The following is an 8939-nucleotide window of genomic DNA, read 5'->3' as shown; positions in this document are numbered from 1 at the left end:
GTTTTTTTTTCGTGAAAAAAATTTCGTCAAAACCTATCAACATGGGATCTAGTTTTGAAGATCTCGACGCGAGGAATTCGACGATGAAAACGGTTTAAGATTTGGACGCACGATTTAAAAGATAAACCGTTTTGAATAAACAGATCTATGAAAGAAGGGAAAACTCCCAGGTTGCGACAAGTGACGCACATACATCGTGCCACTTGTCGCAACCTAGAAATGTGGGAATGATCTTCGCAATGAGTACTTATCAATTAATGATTTTGGTATATCATTCACAATTTGCTTGGAGTCTCGTGCGGCCCAAAAAAATTGTAGATCCTCCGCCTAAGACAACGCTTTCCGGCATGTAATGGCCTCTAGCGTAGCAACATCAAGCACCCCATGTATGACCAATAATGAGCTACCCAAATAATTTCCAAATTCATCACAGTAAAGAGGAAACAACAGCCGTTGAGCCTCCAAAGAGCCACCGCGAAAAAACAGCACCTGCTTTATCTCTACTCTTAATGTCTTATTTGATAGTCTCCGTCGGTTAATTTTTGTTCCACCTATCATGGGTTTTTTTTGTCCTCCCTCCCACCTCCCACCTCCGAGCAATTCCCCCTAAACCGACGAGCGGTAAAAAAAACTCGAAGTAAACCACCTAGCGATGCCTCTACGTACTCCCCTCACAAGCAACAGAACCAGACGAAAAAAATCTACGAAGAAAAAACAGCGAAAAAAAACAGGCACGACCCACACGCACGCACGCACGATGCCCTCGAGCGCCTACCTCTTGTAGGCACAACTAGCATTCGTCCCTGCGCTACTCTCGTCCCTTCGCCGCCGCCCTCCCATCGATACGCCGCCGATCCCTGCGGAGCTTCCCTCCCCAATCTGATCTGACAGAGAGAGTGCTAGATCCGGCCGGAGGAGCCGCCATAGAGCCTCCACGTCGGTGGAGCAGCACCTCCTGCCACGGACGCCGTCGCCACCTCCTGCCTTACGACCCTTTGCCCTGACTCCGTCCCCAAGCGCCGCTCCCGCACGCAACCCTAACCCTAGCCCGCCATGCCCCGCTGCCTCGCCGCTTGAGCCGCGCTGATGGAGCCTGAGCAGCGGTGGCCGACCCCGTCGCCGCCGCCGAGCCAGTGGACGAGGAGAAGGAGAAGGAGGAGGAGACGGAGGCGGTCGAGGATGAGGAGAACACGCTGCTGGACCGTGCACAGCCTGATCCGACGGGTCCCTTTGCACATGTGCAGGTACAAACCATCCTCATTCAAAATCGTGTTTTCTGTTCTGATTTGCCATGCTAATGTGGTTTCAGACTTGGGCAATATGTGATACTGTGTTTTGCAGTTCGTCAATGGACCAATGCCTAATCTCCCCAAGGTACTAACTACTAATTTCTTCCACCCTCTTGGTGCTAACTATGTGCTCTGTCAAACTGTTTCCACCCTTGGCCTTCGGTACAACTCAAACATGAGATGTAGTCTTAACCCTCCATCTAACACATATCTTTTGTGTGTTTTCTGAATAATAAAAGTATCAAGCATTTGGTTTACTGGTTGTAACTTGTAATTGCTGTTTTAGGTTGATGTTTCACTGGACCCGGTGAAGGAGTTGAGCAGAGTAATATCTGAGCGAAAATTTTGAGGGGCGTGCCTTGGTTGTGCTCTCAGGTATTTTCCACACATAAAACTTGAAGTGTATTTCGCGTATTCCCCATTTTCTTCTTGCTGCTTGAGAAAATCAAAAGATGCCTACAAATACACAGAGTTTTGCATCTCATAGTTAGTCCATCTCATGCACCCGTGCTTCTGTTACACGGAGAAACACTTTTATCAGGTATCCAACGTTTTAATTAGGATGTGAGTCGCTGTGGGTACCTGATACTCTAATATCCTTTCAGCCAGGTTATTTTACGAGGGTTGTGTGCACTGAACCCCATTTCTCTGGATCAAGGTATTCTTCTGGCCCTTTTCCAGCAACGGACATGCGACATAGCCAACTACACATTTTTCCTAACATTGATGTAATGTACTGCTAGAAATTGATTATATTTTTTTTCAGTTAGTACATCGGATGTAATGTACTGCTAGAGATACGAATTAATTTCAAGCATTATGATTTTACATCGAGATGATGTTTCTTTGTAACAGGGACGGTGAACAAGATGGGAATGAGGAGGATGCGACCTATAGATGGTTGCTATGGATCGGGAGGTTGATACTGAACATCAGTTTACTACCAATCCGGAGTAGTAATATTGGATTACAGGTCATGGGTTAGTAGTTAACTGCAGAAATCAGAATATTGGATAGCAGTAACTAAGGCCATTGGCAATTTCTATCATATATCATAATTTATTTGTGTGATTCATTTACCAACTACATGTTTCTATTTGTTTCCTATATTTTGTTTGTTCCTGAATATTTTATGAATTGTGCATTTCTATTTTACTCCCTCTGTTCCTAAATGTAGTGTGCATAAAATTTCTTAGAAGTAAAACATTGCTTGGTTTGACCAAGTTTAGTGAGAAAAGTATCAACAAAAATAATACCAAATAAATTTAATATAAATATATGCTTAGTGGGCATCTAATGTTATTTACTTAATACTATAGATGTAGATATTTGTCCTTTATAAATGTAGTCAAAGTAGGAGGAGTTTGACTTTTAAAGTTTCCTATGCGCACTACATTTAGGAATAGAGGGAGTAATACATAAGACTCTTTTTCATGCAATTTACTCAATGGCCTATATGAGAGGCCCTAAATAAAGCTATTCCTCATTTGTACGATTTCTTACTTATATAGATCAAAATATGAAATTCTCTGCAGGTTAACTAATACATGCATCAGCTTTGTATCATAAAGATTTCACCATCCCAAGGTAATGGAAATAAGTTCACAAGATTCTCATGTTGAGGTCTGTACAAAGAGATACATGGCAATGTCTGTGTGCTGAAAGGAGAAACTCACTGTCAAAGCTATAATCCCTGATGCTAAAGCCTGCATGTTCAGATCTGCAGAGTTTACTCATATTACTGTATGGTATATTATTAACTTTCCTTTTTTTACTTCATATTTGCAACATATATCATCCATTTTAGTATGATTTTACTTTTCAGACATTTATTAAAAGAACTGCAGTTAGGTTCTTCACAGCTAGGAGCTCTTAATCAATTGTAGTTATACTGAAAGATTAAGATGGAGGGAGTCATTAAAAATCAGCAACTGTTCCAGCCAACCCGTAGTAGTGCGTGCAGCATTTGAAGACACCAAAAAGAGCCTGGGACTCTGATGGATGTAACGCTTGCCATTTATATATGTTGATTTAGTTCTACTAAACATATGCATGAAAAAAAGTTTGTATTTGCTGACATATATCATGTATTTTAGCATGATTTTACTTTTCAGACATTTACTACAAAACTGCAGTTAGGTGCTTCAGAGCAAGGAACTCATAATTTTGTTTTTTCTGCAGAATGATTAATACAGAGGGAGCCCTTTTGGCAGGTCATTTAATCATTTAATCGTAGGTACATTATCTCAGGTAACTTACTACTACCTCTGTTCGAAAATAAGTGCCGTTAACTTAGTACACCTTTGCACTAAAGTTGTACTAAATCCGTGACACTTATTTTGGGACAGAGGGAGTATTTCATTTTCTACCTGAACCAAGTTGTTATTTCATTTATAAGAGGCAAAGAGTTCCTCCTGGTTAGTTTGCCACATTTTATATGTCTATCTATGTGCATTACTAATTGAATATTCACAGGAGTGCACAAGCGCGCCTACTCACGGAATCGCCCAGCTCACGGAATCGCCTAGCTCACGTTCTCCTCGGGATATGCCATGAAGCTGTTATTTCATCTGTATAGCACATGGCTGGTCCCACGTGCATGCTGAACGGCCGTTAAGGGAACGACGGCGTCATGGTCAAAACGTCACGCGACTTCGGATGCAAAACGGCACGTAACATTGATGTATGTATGCACGTGAGCACCCTAGGTGGGGTCACTACGTGATTACATTATATTTATTTTTGCGGGGTCTGATAAGATTATACTTAATTGAGGAATCCGGTTGTGAAAAAGATTATTGAGGACTGGCCGGTCATTGTCCATTTACGCATCTGGGCGCGTCCGCGGGCGTTTGAAGGGTTGGATTTATGATATCCGGTTGTAGATGCTCTAACGGTTGCGGTAAAACAGACCTAGTATTCATCCGCGGACTCAGTCCGTGGACACGAACGATGAAGCCGGCCATCTAATCTTATACCTCAAGTATCCGCCTTTATTAACTTTAAAATATTGTCAAGCCGTGTAATACGCGTATATTTTTAATTCCACATATTCTTTTCAAATCGATGAACTTTTTTGAAATTCGTGTAATTTTTTCAAATCATTTTTTCAAACTCACGCACTTTTTAAAATTCACGTAAATTTGAATCCGCCTAATTTTTCTAGGTTCGCAATTTTTTTGAAATTCATGAACTTTCTCCGAATAAAGTACGTGAGTACTAGAAAAATTACATGATTTTGAAGTATTTAAGCAAACATGAAAAATGTACGGGCATATGGAAGAAGTACACAAAACTTTAAAATTTTCATGAATTTTAAAAAAAATGTGAACTAGAAAAAATTGTGTGAACTTGAAACAAGTACGTGGATTTGAAAAAAGTACATAAATTTCAGAAAAATCGCAAATTTGGAAAAAGTACCGAATTTTGAAAAATTACATGAACTTGGAAAAATTAAGCGGATTTGAAAAAATACGTGAATTTCGAACACGTTCATGGATTTGAAATAATTATGTGAATTTGCATCAACACGGTCAAACCGAGTCCAAGGACAAACCTTGTTTCGTTTCAGAGGGTGCATGTTTTGGAGTCTTCCTTTTCTTAGTGGAACTTGCTGCAGACAACATCTAAGTTTCACACATAGTAATTGCGAGAAATAATACGACACACAAATAAGGCATGTGGTTTAAGTCAGACAAACAGAAGACACCCTAGGTTTTTTTTTGGGGTGGGGGGGGGGGGGGGGGGGGGGGGGGCAAGAAGACACCACGTGTAGTAATTACTAATTGCTGGAAATAACACACCCAAGTTTCTGAGACATAGCCCGCACACGTGATGTACCATGGGCCGGGTCCTGTATATATATCAATGAAACTTACGCTCGGACTGCCGTGACCGCGCCGTCGCTCCGTCACAAGGATACATCACCGTAAGCTATTGTTTCACGCTGCGCATCCTCGGACATTTTTACGTGCGCCCGCACTAAATGCATGCACCACTAGTGAAGTGTTCCCACTAGTAGAAAAGAGGGCTTTGATCCACCCCGGGTTAGCCCATTAGTCCCGGTTCAGTCTAGAACCGGGACTAATGGGACCATTAGTCCCGGTTCGTGCGTCCAGGGGCCACGTGGGCCATTTGTCCCGGTTCGTCTGGACCTTTTAGTCTCGGTTGGTGCCACGAATCGGGACTAAAGGGTGCGATGCTCATTAGTACCGGTTCGTGGCACCAACCGGGACTAAAGGTTAGACCTTTAGTCCCGGTTCGAGCCACCAACCGGTACTAATGGGGTTTGAGGCATTAGTACCGGTTCATGGCACGAACCGGTACTAAAGGTCACATTTTCAAACTCCACCCCCCCGCCCCCTCCCTGTGGATCGCCTTTTCAGTTATAAAAAAATAACAGAAAATGATGAAAATGTAAAAAAATAAAAAAAAAATAAGTTTCCCATGTGATATGTGGTCTAGTTGTTGGGAAAAATTGCAAATATGAATTTCGACTTTATTATCAAAATCTCTCTAGAATTTAGTAAAATGGGCATAACTTTTGCATACTGACTCGGATGAAAAAGTTTTTTATATGAAAAATCATCTACTCGAAAAGTTACATCCAAATTTACCCGTTAAACATTTCCAAAATCCTCAAAAACCTAACAGAAAAAAAGTTACGGGGCTTTTAAGATCTAGAGTGGAAAAAAATTTCAAACTGTGGTCAAACAATGGTCAAACTAATTATTCTAGAATATTAGTGTTACTAAATAATTATTTTAGTTATTTTGAATTTTGGTCAAATCTGGTCAAACTTTGGTCAAACAATGGTCAAACTAATTATTCAAGAAATATTAGTGTTACTAAATAATTATTGTTTTTTAAAACAATAGTTTCGAACTCAAACAGTGAAATGTGTCATTTCATGCTCACGCAAAATTCCTGAGGGTTAATAGGATTGACATCTTACTATTGTCAGAAAAACAACAAGTGCAGACTTGGAAACGAGGGAGAATAGAAGCCTGAAGTTAAGCGTGCTCAGGCTGGGGGAGTGGGAGGACGGGTGACCGTTCGGGAAGTTGGATGATTAGAAATGATGAGGGGTGATTAGAGATTAGATGATAAATTGAGCAGTGATGAGGGGTGGTGATTAGAGATTAGAGGTTAAAATACTTCAGAAATTTGAAAATTTAAAAAAATTCAAAAAAAATTAAAAAAAATCATAAAATTTCTTTTAGTCCCGGTTGGTGTTACCAACCGGGACTAAAGGTGGAGCTCCACGTGGCCGCGATCTTTAGTCCCGGTTCCAATTTGAACCGGGACTAAAGGGGGGAGGCATTAGTAACGACCCTTTAGTCCCGGTTCAAAAACCGGGACTAAAGGGCCTTACCAACCGGGACTGATGCCCCTTTTTCTACTAGTGTCCATTGGTCCACTTAACGGGAGCAAGCGTGCTCGTGAGCTCTATCGCCGTTCTCCATTACTAATTCACTATATGCACCTTTAGTTCCCAGTTTTGGCTCACTTTCTTGATGCATCTCGGATGAGAGGAAAGGAATGGATAATCTGACAAGCAATGTTCGGGCATACCCTTATATTTACGTCTGATGAAATGCTGCGGGTGCTAACTAATCAAGACTGCTGCCATCAGCAAAAGAGCAGACATTACTTGTGAGAAAACAATAAAGAACCTTCCATGACTACATACCACGACGAGTCAAAGACGATGAAAGCACTACTCCATTGGTGGTGTTAGCAAGTGGAGTCTGGAGGGAGAACAACACAAAGTAGGAAATTGATTCTCATTTTCCTTTTTGCATTTGTTGTAAAGGGAAATATAAACATTTTCCAATGGGTAAAACACAAACTACTATGTGTGAAATAGATAAACTTTCAAGATATTATTGCTCAGTCCGTGTGTTCATCATTCATGCGTTTTATATATTTTCCATGGGTCGCAAACACCAATTGTCTACCAAAAGTATTATAATTAAAGTATTGTTTAAAAGCTAGCCCGTGTAGGTGCACAGATTGATGACCACATTTGTGCTGAGGACGCTGTTCCAGGGGCAGTCAATGCAGACAAACCTCAAGCTTCAGAGCACTCCATCGAGCAGGTTGACCCGGTGGACGCAAAGGTATGAAAATTAGTGATGGAAATGCTTTGTGTCTGCATTGATTGACTTGCACTGCGTCTGTTCTTGTTATGAAGTCTTTGAAAAATTATTACTTCTGCATATCATGAAAATATTGTGGACAATAGTATTTCAGTATTAGTTTAGATCTTAAAGCAATGCAATGACAGACCACACATAAGGCTGGTCATAGTGGGGAGTAACTTAGACTAGTAACATACATATGTTACTAGTCTATGTTACTACCTTCATAGTGGGTAGTGTCATAGGTGTGGTAACATAGTTGCCTTCATTTATTACTTTGTAGACTCATTATGCATTGGAAACTGCTATGTGATGGTAACATATTATGTTACTCTATTTGCCTCTCTCCTCATTAACTACTTGCCACATCACCATTTTTGCTTATGTGGCATCTATGTTATTACCTATGTTACTCCCACTATGACCAGCCTAAGGGAGGGGGAGGATGGGAGGGAGGATAAGTGACGACATTGATGATTTGCTATGTTAAAATAGAGAACATGGACCCGAGTGAAGTGTCTTGAATCATTCTTAGAGAGGTGATATTTTTTTCTCTCGTTGCAACTCACGGGTATTTTTCCTTTACTCCAGAATCAATCATGGTCATAATCTCCATGTCATACATAATTACTCCAGAATCAATCACTATCATAATCTACATGGCATAAATAACTACTCCTTCCTAATCTTGCGACCACCTCGCTCCACCAATCCCACCTCCCGTTTTCTACATCACGGCTGATTTTCTTGCGTCATCTCCTGCACGCACGAAAAAAATTGCCCGAGCCTCGACCGTGGGTTGGGACTCGTCCGCCCACTCCGCAATGACGCCCAGCGCAACCTCTTCTTTGACGCCCCTGCGCACCCCCTCACCGCCGATGCCCTGCGCGTTCACCTCTATGGCCTCGATGATCGCGCCCGCTCGCGTGACGTCCTAAGCTGAAGGAGAGCATCAATTGACATGAGAGATAAGTAATATCTATTAGACACACGTACTATCATGCTAACGCAAACCACTCGGGAATGAAGTATACTGACCGTAACTTTCTATGTGTTGACTTGAGTTTTCCTGTTAGTAACAGAAACATGCCATTTTTTGCGGTTCATGGATTCATGCTCAATGTTGAATTATTATCTGATCTGCAAAAGCATGCCTTACTGCTGCTCATGGTCACATGATTTATAATTTATAACTACAATTATTTAAATCAGTATCTTGCATAAAGTCTTGACGTCTAGCTTGATCAAAGATTCCACTGTGTGCTTATTTCTCCATCATATCGCACAATGAATAATATCAGTAGATACATATCTCCTTTTTATGCAATGAATTTCATGAAATAAAACAGCATCCGTCTCCGACGTAATCTCAAGTGCACATGCATGGCTTACTGTCACTGCTTTCTTGTAGCATTAGTGTTGTCTTTGGTTGTTTCCTTTCTTGAATTTTCCAATGACAGCGTACATGCCTAAACATATTCGAAGTTGTTGATTATTTTGTTGCAAA

At 41.1% G+C, this 8939-nt stretch overlaps 1 long non-coding RNA gene across 2 annotated transcripts; it reads left to right on the top strand.

The window, feature by feature from the left end:
• The first annotated feature begins 832 nt into the window (after nucleotides 1–832).
• On the top strand, nucleotides 833–4185 carry LOC123134817 (uncharacterized). Of its 2 annotated transcripts, none has more exons than XR_006465741.1 (7): nucleotides 833–1244; nucleotides 1342–1374; nucleotides 1576–1664; nucleotides 1895–1947; nucleotides 2145–3037; nucleotides 3471–3539; nucleotides 3765–4185. It is a non-coding gene; the product is annotated as an uncharacterized lncRNA (long non-coding RNA). The 2 variants fall into 2 exon arrangements; XR_006465742.1 differs by having other exon boundaries at nucleotides 1310–1374.
• Nucleotides 4186–8939: the final 4754 nt, after the last annotated feature.

Source organism: Triticum aestivum, chromosome 6B (assembly GCF_018294505.1).
Source record: "Triticum aestivum cultivar Chinese Spring chromosome 6B, IWGSC CS RefSeq v2.1, whole genome shotgun sequence".
Lineage (NCBI taxonomy): Eukaryota > Viridiplantae > Streptophyta > Magnoliopsida > Poales > Poaceae > Triticum > Triticum aestivum.
The sequence above is the reverse complement of the archived record's forward strand: the minus strand, read 5'-3'. Positions and strand labels throughout refer to the sequence as shown.